Source organism: Stylophora pistillata, chromosome 9 (assembly GCF_964205215.1).
Source record: "Stylophora pistillata chromosome 9, jaStyPist1.2, whole genome shotgun sequence".
Taxonomy (NCBI): Eukaryota; Metazoa; Cnidaria; class Anthozoa; order Scleractinia; family Pocilloporidae; genus Stylophora; species Stylophora pistillata.
In genome coordinates, this window is record NC_142527.1 from 9,098,492 (window position 1) to 9,111,304 (window position 12,813).

The 12,813-nt window shown below is 37.7% G+C and overlaps 1 non-coding gene and 1 pseudogene across 1 annotated transcript; one reads left to right on the forward strand and one right to left on the reverse strand.

The window, feature by feature from the left end:
- Positions 1-501: 501 nt before the first annotated feature.
- Trnap-agg (transfer RNA proline (anticodon AGG)) lies at positions 502-573 on the reverse strand. Its single transcript has one exon. It is a non-coding gene; the product is annotated as a tRNA-Pro (tRNA).
- A 4,335-nt stretch (positions 574-4,908) lies between these two features.
- Positions 4,909-10,869, forward strand: LOC148723117 (uncharacterized; annotated as a pseudogene).
- The last annotated feature ends 1,944 nt before the right edge of the window (positions 10,870-12,813 follow it).

Consider the following 12,813-nt stretch of genomic DNA (forward strand, 5'->3'; position numbering starts at 1 on the left):
TGTGGATAACCTCTGATAAATATCCTCTTCAGACAACTTCTTCAGACAACTTCTTCGTCAGAGGGTCTGTCGCATCTTTGTTCATGCGCTGATACGATCCGTTTTACAAAAGCAACAACGAGAAGCACGGACGCTTAACTTCTATGCAAAAGGTATTTATCCCAAGGCTATTCAACTCAAGAAAAGTAGTGACTAAATTACATGGGCAGAACAATAACTTGCAAAGGCTCCAACAGAACTGACCATATCGAAGTCAAAAGGAAGGAAAGTGGTTTGTACGCTTCTTCCACGTGCAAGACTGGAGGCAAATCTGAAAATTAATTTTCTAAAAAAGTTGTGATCCAAATCACTTTTCCGGTTGTAAAACGCAGGCCGAAAATCACCGACACCGAGCTCCGTGAAAGCGCGCTGCTGATAACACCAAGGCTATAAGAAAGACATACTTTATAAATTCTTCGATGTATCATTTCTCCTATCGAACTCTTGGCTGACAAATCTGTAGGGCTTGTCCGGGAGTCGAACACGGGACCTCTCGCACCCTAAGCGAGAATCATGCCACTAGACCAACAAGCCTCACATATTCTGTTTGTGGTGAGACATATTTATATTCTTATTCATGAATAGCGGGTAGTAAAAAAATGTGACGTGTGATATTACCTGTTCTACATTGTCTTAGAGCTACTTGCTTTTTAATCGTTATATAATAATAATTTAACTTCACCAAATCAGAGTCTCGTGTATCAGCTCTTTGACATCTGACTAATAAAAACTTACATACCCCAAGACAAGCCGTTTTTCTTTTAAAAAAGGCAAATTGAAATTGAGTACTGTATACTTTGAGTTGCATTCTTTTTTGTTTCTAACTTGGTTAAACGGTAATCGGCCGTTGGGGATCATGGGAAAATAATACCTCAGAATTCATTCAGTCAAAGCTTGCGCAGCTTCACGGGCAAAGATGGCAGTAATTAACAAATTGATACATTTCATCGTGAGGAAGGTTTTGAGTTACGTTCGTATGCACAACGCATTAAAACGATGTCACCTTAATTTTTATATCAGGGAACTGCAAGGAGGATTTATGTAGATGATACTCAAATCTACCGTACAATCAGTTCGCCAGATGTTGATATCCCTGCTCTGCAGAGTGATCTAGATCGATTGAGCATATGGGAAGATAAATGGCAAATGCACTTTAATCCTGATAAATGCGAGGTCATGCGTATTACACATAGAAATGATTAAACTAAACCAATTTACTCGCTTGGGGGGGGGGGGGGGAGAATTTAGGTCGGTAGAGAACACTAAGGACCTCGGAGTAGCCATCTCTTCTGACCTGTCCTGGGGCATGCATGTATCTGCAACAGTAAATAAGGCAAATATGGCACTAGGTATCGTAAAGCGGTCCATCGGAAGTAATAGCCAGTACGTGTTTTCACAGCTCTAAAAGCCACTGGTCAGGCCCATACTGGAGTATGCGGCTCTTGTCTGGATTCCGTATTTGATCTAGGATATTACGGCTCTAGAAAAGGTTCAACGAAGAGCTTTGCGACTAGCTTTAAGGCAGAAACGCGGCGAAATGAGTTACGAACACCGTTGTAGCTTACTAAAATGGCAAACGCTAGAAAAGCGGAGAGAATTTCTATCTCTGGTTCAATGTTATAAGATAGTTTTTGGTATTGATCACCTCTCTTTCCCAGATTTCTTTGTGTTTGCCAATAAGCGTACAAGAGCTAACCACGACCACAAACTTTACCTGAGAAGAGCGGTTTGTAATTGTTACAAATATTCTTTCTTCATTCGCATTGTGGGGAAATGGAATGGCTTGCCAGGATACACTGCACACGCCGAATCATTGTTTGTGTTTAAGAGTAGATTTAAAATTTATTTGAATATTTACTGAATATTTATTGAATTTGTAGTCATTAAATTTTATCTTTTGTATGTTTTTAGTCAGGGAAATTGTTTTCATACAGGGCTAACCTTACGATTTTCCCAATTCAGGATGTTATTTTTTTTTTATTTGCGTTGTAACTTCCTGAATAAATGTTATGTTATGATTGCAGGACGATTTCTTTCCAGAAAAATCTCCTCCAGAGAATAAACCTTATAAAGTGGTCGCCATCGTCACCGAAAAATTTTCTTCTCTTATAACCTCGTTATTTTTCATCGTTTCTTCCTCTCCCTTCGCCAGGTTTACATCGTAGACTCGACTTTTAATTTGTAGGCCCAGTTGCTTTCCACTCATAGAATCAGCGCCCAAATAAATTAGGCTTGATAGAATAAACGTTGCATTCTTCTTTTGCCCACATACGCTTCTCTTGTTGAGTTTCCATCCATCATTTTCGCGTTTAACACGATATCTTGTTCCCTTGTGCATTTGAGCAGTGTTAAGGATACTTCTCTTCTCTTTGAAGTCATTTGATCCAAAAGGGTCTTTCAGGAACTGCTTGAGAGCGGAGCAGCAGTTTCCTGTTCGAGTACAATAGACAATAGATGATCGGGTTCACTGTGTTCGAGAGGTCAAGGCTGTAAAGAGCGATCAAAGAAAACCAACGATTTTCTTGGATACTTTTTTCTTTAAACATTACTGTTTCAAACAGGATAGTCGGAATGTAGCAGAGGACAAAGGTGGTTATTGTTATGCCGACGGTTTTGGTAGCTTTCAAGTCCTGTCTAAATCGAACTTCGCCTTGAGAAGAAGGAAGGTTCATTTCTTCTCTCTGCTACAAACCGAAAGACAACATTGATTTTTTTTAATGAAAGTGATGATTATATCAGCCCAAAGAGCCAATAATTATTAGCCCAAAAAGGTCAATATTTATCTCAGTACGCAAAATTATTCAAACAATCCATGCACAATTTCGGCAGTTAGGGAAAGCTAGCAAAGAAACTAGCAAGATACACAACAGAATAAACAGAAATATCAAGGCCAAGAAAATGACACAGTTTGTATGATTTGATGGACGGAAAACGGCAGACAATTCACCATGATCGAAAATACTTTTCAAGAACTCTGTGGAAATAAAAAAATGACCGGCGAGAGTCATCAGTAGAAATGATCCATACAGGGGCCAATTATGCGCAAAACATCCTGCAGCTACAAAGCAAAGTTGAGATTATTGAATGGCAGGTATCATTTGGAGTATTAATTATATATTAAAAAAGAGGAACAACAACCATTGAAGTTATCTTTAAATTTCAGGAATGAATCATGGTCGTCCGAATAAAATAAGTAAAGTACAGATGATAAAAATGTGTTTGGTGGTCAAAGTAGCGAAGGCTTTCTAGTTGGCCACCACCTACTTTTAGATAAACAAAGAAATGGCACTGAGCTAGGATCGATGTGCAAGAGAGAATTACGTGTGTATGATTTAAAGTATGTTAGAGATATACTGAACCAAGCAAGATATCTATACAGGACAAGCTTAATAAGAGAAAAACAGACACACATACAAACAAACAACAGCAAAAACACTGAACGAATGCAGAAACAGTCAGGCAAAGGACAGGAAGAGAACAACACATCATCAGCAACAACGGCAGCAGCAGCGGCAACAATATAAGCGGACAATTATTATTATTATTATTATTATTATTAACTCTGTTATCATTATAGTTATTTACATATGGATATCTATTTACTATTTATTTGATCAGTAAACAGATCATATATTATTCAATTGACGAGAGATCAGGTGGGCCATGTAAAGTTCCTTAAATCTGTTTAATGTTTTTATTTTTTTCAATGCCAAGGGGACCGTTTCCCATAAAACACAAGCAGAGTACTTAAAAGTAAATTTGCCTATGTTAGTTCTGACTTGTGGTCGGTGGAAATTAAGCTTGGCGGATTTTCTGGTGTTATAGGAGTGGACAGCTGCAATAGGTAGTAAAAATTATGGAAAATTGCTGGTACAGTTGTTAGATTGTTATATATAATTTAAACGCGAGTGAGCAGATTTTGAATCTAACAACATTTTCAAATTTTAAAATTTCAAGTATTTTGTAGTAAGGGAAAGAGGGTTCCCGTTTGTTTGCGGAAAAGATACTTCGGATGCATTTATTTTGTTTAGTACTGATCTTATTTAAATTAATCTGGTAAGTGTTGCCCCAACACATTTCACCATAATTAAGATAAGGGTAAATAAGTGCATAATACAGTTGTGTTAGCATCTTGAAATTTAGGTAAGTCGGCAGTTGGTAGAAGATTCCATGGTTTTTTTAGTCATTTTGATTTGTACATGTGCTATTTGAGTATACCAGTTCAAATGCTTATCTAAGTAAATGCCTGAATATTTGATACTAGCTTTGCGATCAATGTTTATAATATTAATAATTGTATAGTTGGCTTCTGTGGAGATGTTACTATCATAAAATTTGTTTTCTTCATGTTAATAGACAGTTTATTGAGGTTACAGTGGTTAATTACTTTCTGAAGTTCTGAGTTCATAACTACCTCAAGATCTTTTGATGTTTTAGTGGCATAGAAAATATTAGCATCATCAGCAAAAAGTCGAAAGGAAAGCATATCTGAAGCATTGGCAAGAACATTCATGTAAAGAAGAAATGATAGCGGTCCAAGGGTTGATCCCTGAGGAACTCCACAAACAATCTGGAGATAATTCGATTCAACATTACCTAGTTTCACATATTGAGTTCTATTAGTAAGGTAACTTGTGAACCAATCTAAAGCTTTTCCACGTACTCCATTTTTATGTAATTTCCGTAGCAGTATCTCATGGTTGACAGTATCAAAGGCTTTGGAGAAATCTAGAAAGACCCCGCATGTTATGAGATTGTTACCAATTGAGGTTTTAAGAGTGTCAGTTATTTCTAAAATAGCAAGTTCAGTGGAATAGTCTTTTCTAGACCCAAACTGGTATTTGAACAAGATATTGTATTTGTCTAGAAATGAGGTGAGTAGATCATTAACAATTTTTTTACTAAATGGTGATAAAACTGCCTTGGGTCTATAATTTGCAGGATCCGTTGCATCCCCAGATTTGAATATTGGAGTTACTCTCGAGACTTTAAGTACATTAGGTACTATACCTTGTATGATTGACTGATTGTAAATGTATGTAAAAGGTTTAGATAATTTATGATTAGCAAGTTTTATTAACTTATTAGGAATATCTAATGAAGCCTTTCTTTCAATTAGATTTGAAAATAGCCGAATCACATATTCTTCAGTGACAGCTGATAAGTAGAAGCTATTTGTGGGGCTATTACGTATATATTTAGTGGGTTCGTCGTAAGTAGGATTAATTACACTAGACTAGCGAGATCAGGGCCAATTGTAGTGAAGTGCTGATTAAATTGGTTAGCAATGTCGAGTTCATTAGTGTAAACGTTACTATTCTTATGATCCTAAAATGGTAATTTGATTGAGCTTTGGTTTTCCTTTTAATGATCGCACCAATAAGCTTCCATGTTTCTTTCAGATTTTCTTTGTACAGCTGAAAATATTTGTTATCATATTTATCTTTGGCTTTGGCCTTTATTTTGTTAGGTAGGTTGGAGTATTGTTTCTACTCTTTTAGCTTCCTTGAATTCTTGCTGAGAAAATGCGATTTGTACATCTTTTGTTTCCTTTTAATTGATTTTAATAGCCCATGTGTCAACCAAGGCTTGTTCAATTGTTTCATTTTAGAATTGGTTACTTTTTTAAAGAGGCATGCTTATTGACAATATATTTCACTTTGTTTATGCATGCATTAGTTATCTCATGAAGATAAGTGGAGGTGGAATACAAACCTGGCCAGTTAATTTGGCTGTGGTCAGCTAAATATTGCTCTTTGCAAAAACTAGTGTAATCTCTATAATATGTTATCTGCTTGTTCTTAGAGGTGAATACATTACAGATGCAGAAAACAGGCAAATGGTCAGATATGTCAGCCAGAGCTCTACCAGAAGTAGTATTTTGAATGGGAGCATTAGTATAAATATGATCAATTAAAGTAGAAGAGTGACTAACAGTGATCTGTGAATCTAGTGGGCTTAGTGATGAGTGGGAGAAAATTGTTAGAATACAGCATATTAAGGTAATCTTCAGTGTTAGCATGCTCGTCGTACTTCAGGAAATTTATGTTTACATCTCCTGTTATATAGATATGTTGTTTCCTATCGCTTAGGCTTTTAATTGTGTTTTTTAGTTCTTGTGTACAATCTAGTACATTAGCTAAAGGATGTCTATATATGTATCCTATAATAATATTCGGTTTGTCATTGCTAGTAATAATATCTGTCCATATTTTCATCGCTAATCTCGCTTTGTGGACTTTCTCGGTACATTCCTGAATAAAACGTTGTACATGAAAGAGAAAGGAGGTGTAGGTTCTAATAACTGGCATACCTGGTTCTTGGTATGCCAAAATTCTGATATTTCCTCAACTAGAAAACCATCGTAACATTAATATTCGTGTGAACATGAGTTTAATTTTCTGGTGAATGAGAACGTATAATCATATGAAAGTATGAGAAACAAGGCTCGCTTCGAAAAATAGGCCGAAGGCCATTTAGAAATGGGCCATTGCCTACCGGCTCAGTTTACTTAGTTTTGCATTCTAATGATTTCCTTGGGACATTAATACGAATAGGTGTATCCACATAAAGGAGAATATCCAATGGAAATAAACAACAACTTAGGGTTGATACACATTTTCTGACTTTCTCTCGTTTTATATTTAGGTTGTGGATCACGACCAAAATCTCTTGCACTCGGAACCACTAATTTCTAGAGATAGATCATTTATTAGGACCTACACCTCCTTTCTCTTTCATGTACAACGTTTTATTCGTGAATGCACCGAGAAAGTCCAAAACAGCGAGATTAGCGATGAAAATATTCTGTAAAAAGCGAGCAATGATAACAAGAACAAAACCATTGCCTAGTATGGAGACTTTAAATGGTTTTCAATACACTTACAATAACCTTGGCTGAAAATGTGTTTTTTGGTGACATCTTGACTGGTTAATATTAGTTAAAATGGCTCCTGCTAAATGGTAGAAGACTGAGTGCACAAAGAAACGTGTTCAAGGAAAAACGTGATTATAAAAAAAAAACTTCATAAAATGTAAAGATGCGAAAAGAGAAAGGGAAGGCAACAAAAACCTGTGTCCGCTAATGGCGTGCATCATGTTTAAGTTTCTGACTGAACATTACAAACTAGGGATTAAGCGTAATCACGTATTGGCGATGTCGGAAGGAAAATCAAAGAAAGTTCACCATGGTACTCGAAACTAGTTAAAAAGTGAGCGCAGCTAGATTTGTATTTTGTTACTAATAGTGACATGACAATATGGTAATATGCTTGTGCATAAAACGAAACTGATGCCTTTTATTTTAAGCAAAATAATGAAAATAATTTCACACATTTGTTTTGCGTGTTGTAACAGAAGTAACCAATCTAAGACTTCTTAACGTACCGCCACCGATTCAAAACCATAATATAGGCGACCATTTAGAATGTGGCTATCAGTTTGACTAAAAGCGTGGGTTCTTGAAACGAATTATCTATAAAAAAAAAAAAAGAAATTGCTCTGGTGGACTGCCGTAATCCCACGGTGAAATGGTGTAATAATCCGAATAACGAGCGGCTAATTCTCAAACATGCCCCCTAGTTCTTGAGACCATTCGTATCAAATAACGCAAAAAAGAGATGCGGTGAAAAACAAATCTTAGTCGTCTATACGGAACATTGATATTTGAAATCGATAAACAGGTAGCTCTTACACAGCCGCGTTTAATATGAGTCCGAGTGTAAGTTATTTGTACTGGGATTTGATGACTGACAGAGTCAAATTGATGGAAAGTTGATTTAAAAAAAAGAGTGTGCGTGACAGAGTCTAGAACAAGTTCGTCTGCTCACAACTTCTTTTCGGCTGTTCTGCATGAACACCTTATTACGAACTTCCTTTGAAGTCTAGGAGAATCGAACCGGCACACTTTACTCGCCAGCTAGAGGTTGGCGAGTCAGGCAGCTCGTACACATTTCACTTTTACTTTTTTTTTCTTATGTTTGTGGATAAATGATTGGGAGGACGTGCTGCTAAAAGTAGCTTCTGCGACCCACGCACACACAGCTCGAAGAGCTCCATAGAATAATGTATCCGTTCGTTTGATAAGTAGTCGCTTTTTGGGCATTATTCTTGGGACCATGTGATTTGACATTCAGCATCAAACTGAGTAATGACTTTGAAGCATTTCTGTCAAAAAATGAAAAATACAACAAAACAAATTGCGATGATGCTCCAAAACATTTAAAGTACACTTTCAGTTTTGGTGACCAGCATTGCATTCATTATATAAGTACGAAATGCGTGTATGTGTGTCACCATTAAGGTCCTTTCGGATGGAAAGTATACTTCGTCGAGAACCTCGTTTCTTCAAGGATGGCAAAATCTTCATTTTTAACGATAATTCTACACGGATTGCGGCTTCTGCCTCGTGGTCTCTTGTTCTTTTCCTTGGTGCTGTTCTGCCAAAACAAGTAGAAGGAACGTCTACATGACGCAAACATTTCAATACTAGACTCTAATCAGAGAGGCAACTGTAAATTTCGAAAAAGTCATTTTCTATTCATTACCTCTAATTATAACTTATACTTATTTGTAAACCATGTTATGGTTGTATTCGGCGATTTACGGCTCGAAAATACATAGGCAGACAAAAAAGCGTGGCAGGTCTTTTCCTCATTGTGAGCCTTTGGTTGGATAGCTCTATTTAAATTTAGTATGAATATTTCTGGTTTATTACGTGCACTGCAACTCAAATACGAAGTTCAAGGTCAAGTTCAACCTTTCATTTATGGAAGTTCTACGAATCCTGGGTCACAGTCATAGTCATGTTAGATGACACTCAATACCATAGCTATAATCCAAGACAACGTATCCTAGTATATTTTCGAAAACGTCTTTGAACAAATCACAGGTTTAGTCTCGTCTTAAGTTAGTTTAGCTCAGAAAGCGTCAGAACCGTTTTCTTCCTCAGGGACTTGCCCTGCCGCCTTCCGCACTTCATTTGGTAACGCCAGACTATTTGAAACGGTGGCTATTCTTCTTCCGGATAACTCTGGTCTTTTTTCTTCCTTTCTAAAGTGGTGAGCGGTTTCTTTTCGTTCTGCTCCACAAGAACCCTCAGCTGCAGCGTGTATTACAACCACTTCGTGAGAATGAACTTTAGATGATGAGCGCAACCGTTCCTGAATTTTTTGACTTCTCGTCTTATCTAGCTCATCATGCCCTCCTTTCGCTTCCTCTTCGCTAAACTTATCCAAAGCTTGGACTCTACATTTAGACCTTTGTCCTGCCCCACTCAGCTGTTTTCCAGATGCATTATATGGCAACCGTTTTTCTCACACTATCTGCGATATCTTCTCCTTCGCCGAAGTGATAAGGGAAACACCACTCAACCCGAATGACATTCTCGTGTCGTATGACGTATGTGCTTTATTTACCAACGTGCCACTCGACGAGACTATTGAGATCATCGCTGAAAAAGCCTTTAAAAACAACTGGTTTAATGAAACACATGGTCTCAACCTCACAAAGACAGGTCTTACCGAACTTTTAAGAATAGCAACCAAAGATCAGCTATTTCAGTTCGACGGTCAACTTTATGAGCAGGTGGACGGTGTGGCCATGGGCTCGCCCCTGGGACCCCTTATGGCAAACGTTTTCCTGTGCTCCATTGAAGAACAACTGGATCGCAACAACAAGTTACCAAGTTTCTACAAAAGGTACGTCGACGACACATTAGCCACGATGCCAAATATTCAAGCCGCAACAGCTTTCCTTTCAACATTGAACGAATGCCATCCTGCCATACAGTTCACAATGGAAATTGCTGAAAACAACAAGCTTCCATTCCTCGGTATGATGATTGAGAAAAACGGTTGCCACCTGACAACAAGCGTATATCATAAACCAACTGATACAGGACTGCTCCTACATTACCAGAGCCATGTCGATCAGCGTTACAAAAGATCTCTGCTGAATACAATGCTGAACCGAGCTTACCGCCTGTAATCAACGAAAGAATCTTTTACGAAGGAATGCCAGCATCTCAAGCGGATGTTTACTAAGCTTAAGTACCCAGTGAAACTCATCAACTCAGCTATCGCCTGGTACACAAGTTCTACGATCCAAAGCCGTCACGAAACCCCAACTGAACTTGACGCGGCTACACAAAAACCTGTCAGAATAACTTTACCATTTAAAGACCAAAAATCGGCCGACACAGTAAGACATCAGCTGAAAGATCTTGGCCGAAAAATCGGAACTGACCTACAACCAGTTTTCACGAGTCGTAAGATCGAGGGAAAGCTCAAGATACAAGAAGAGAAGCCCGCTTTAATTAACCACCAATGCGTTGTTTACACTTTTAAATGTGATTCGTGCGATGCGGATTATATCGGTTATACCACACGCCATCTTCATCAACGCATAGAAGAACATAAAGCCTCTGTCATTGGCAAGCATCTGAAAGAAGCCCACAGTGTAGCGTCCACTAGCCTAGAGGAAATGTTTTCCGTTCTCAAGAAATGCCGCGGGAAAATGGACTGCCTAATTCACGAAATGTTATTCATTCGCGAACAAAAACCAAAGCTAAACACGCAGTCTGACTCAATACGTGCAAAAGTATTTATTTAAACATATACTGCACGATCTGACATGCTAAACACCAATAACAATGAACGCTCATTATCCTAATGAAGTTATCACATTTTATTTGTATATAATCTCTGAGCTACAATTTTACATCAGTTTTAACATTTTACTTGATAATGAGGTCATGCAGACTTCGAAACGTCGTAGTTTTTTACCGTTAATTTTTATTATCAAATGTATTTCTAAACATTCTTTGATTAAAAATAATTTCCCGTAGAAATGTTACTTCCTGTGACAATAATAAAAAGAAAATAGAAGGCCGGTCTTTGTTAAAACCGATCTACCCAGATTAATTTTTCGTCTAAGATTAGTAACACCGAAATATAATTATTCATAGATTTAACCGAAATTCGATATCATATCACTATACTTAAAAGCGGCATTTTATCTTTTCTTGCCATGGTCTAAAAGCCACATGGTTTAATCAGTTGTTTTAAAAAATCCTATCATGAGAACACTTGTAAGAGGAGAGGAGGATAATTACCATGACATGAGTCGGCCTGAACGTTTCTTGAATTTAATGGAAAGTCCAGTAATGACAGATGATGTTTATCTCATAAGTCCAAAATGTGAACCACGCGATATGGAACACTTGTTACTAGTGTAAAGAAAATTCGGGAAAAACGATAAAATTTTTAAAGCGTTAACTTAGGCGGAAAACATAGATAACAGCCCATGTTAAAAATGATGGGTTCGGCTGATTTAGCATTTCCTTTAATTATATTAAATTGCCTATGACACGAACTGATCTTTTTTGCGTTTTCTGGTTAACGCGTCGGTTCACTTCAACCCCAGTCTCCACAAATTTGATTTAGGATAAATTCTTCCAGCATACACAGATTTTTCTACCAATATCGTTACTTGGTAAGATGACATGAAAACGCAAATTACGGAAAAATAGTTTTCAATGTTGACTCAGTCAGAATAATTTCCCTCCCAAAACCACTGCTAACGCGGGCTTCACATCAGTTAGCCCACGTTAAGCCCTCGTGTTATGCTTAACTTTGACCTCGCGGTGCACCGCACCTGGATACCATATTCGAGTATGTACACTTGATCACGCTGCTCATTTGTTAACTAGCGCAAGCCCACCCGATTTCTTAGACACACACATAAGGACACATGCGTATTACCTTCTCCTTCTTCCTAAGAGGTGCCTTCCGCATGATTAATTTCAAGATTTTTGCCTGCAATTCAAATGTTCGTGCATGCTAAAAGTAGCACCTTAAGTACGGACGGTTGGTACGGTCACGTGAAAACCAAATTTTTTCCATTTGATGGGTTACCAATTTTAATAATAATAGTGCTTCTCTGCGCGCGCTATGATCTCCGCTACTATTTTTCAAGTGTTTATATTTCTTTAAAGTATTGTTCAATTTTGGCTTCTGAGCATAAAATATATAACTCTGTGGCACTAAATAAAGCTTTGGTCTCGAAATAATTTTGGTTGTTTTGCCTTGTCATTTATTCATAGTTTTCGGAAAGAACACGATAAATTGGTTAACCCGACACACGTCCATGTGCAAGAAACTCTTTTTCTTCGCGTACAACTTGAATCGGCATGCTGGTTCATGCTTTAAACTGGGCGCATATCGAGTTATGGATATCCTTGGGAAATGGACCAGAAAGTTTGAGCACTTTACCCAGATGCCCTATAATAGACATTATCCAAGAAACACATTTACATTCATTAAGAGATGTGTGTGTCTCCAGTCAGATTAGCTTTCAATATTTTGGTCCCGCCTACTACTCAGATGATTGAACAATTTGACTCTGAGCCGCTCACCCACCAATGGTTTCTGTCTGATAATAGTTTTACTTCCGCACGAAGGCTACGAGAGACATATTACAGCGAAATCTATAAAAAGGAAAGCGGAGGCTGCAAAAGCGCGATCTCCAATTGTTTCATTGTAATCATCAATCAGTACTGTGCAAAACCAAGACACGACCAAAAGAAGGATTTTCGTCTTTCACGTCGTTCGAAGTAAATTGCTCTTTAGGGTTTGAAGGTTTCCAATTCTAGTTCAACTATTTAACAATTATTTGCCGAAGGCGAGGTGAATATCGTCGAATATTCCCCGAGGCGAAGTCGAGGGGATTATTCGACAACCTTCACCGAACCTGAGGCGAATAATTGTTTTAGTA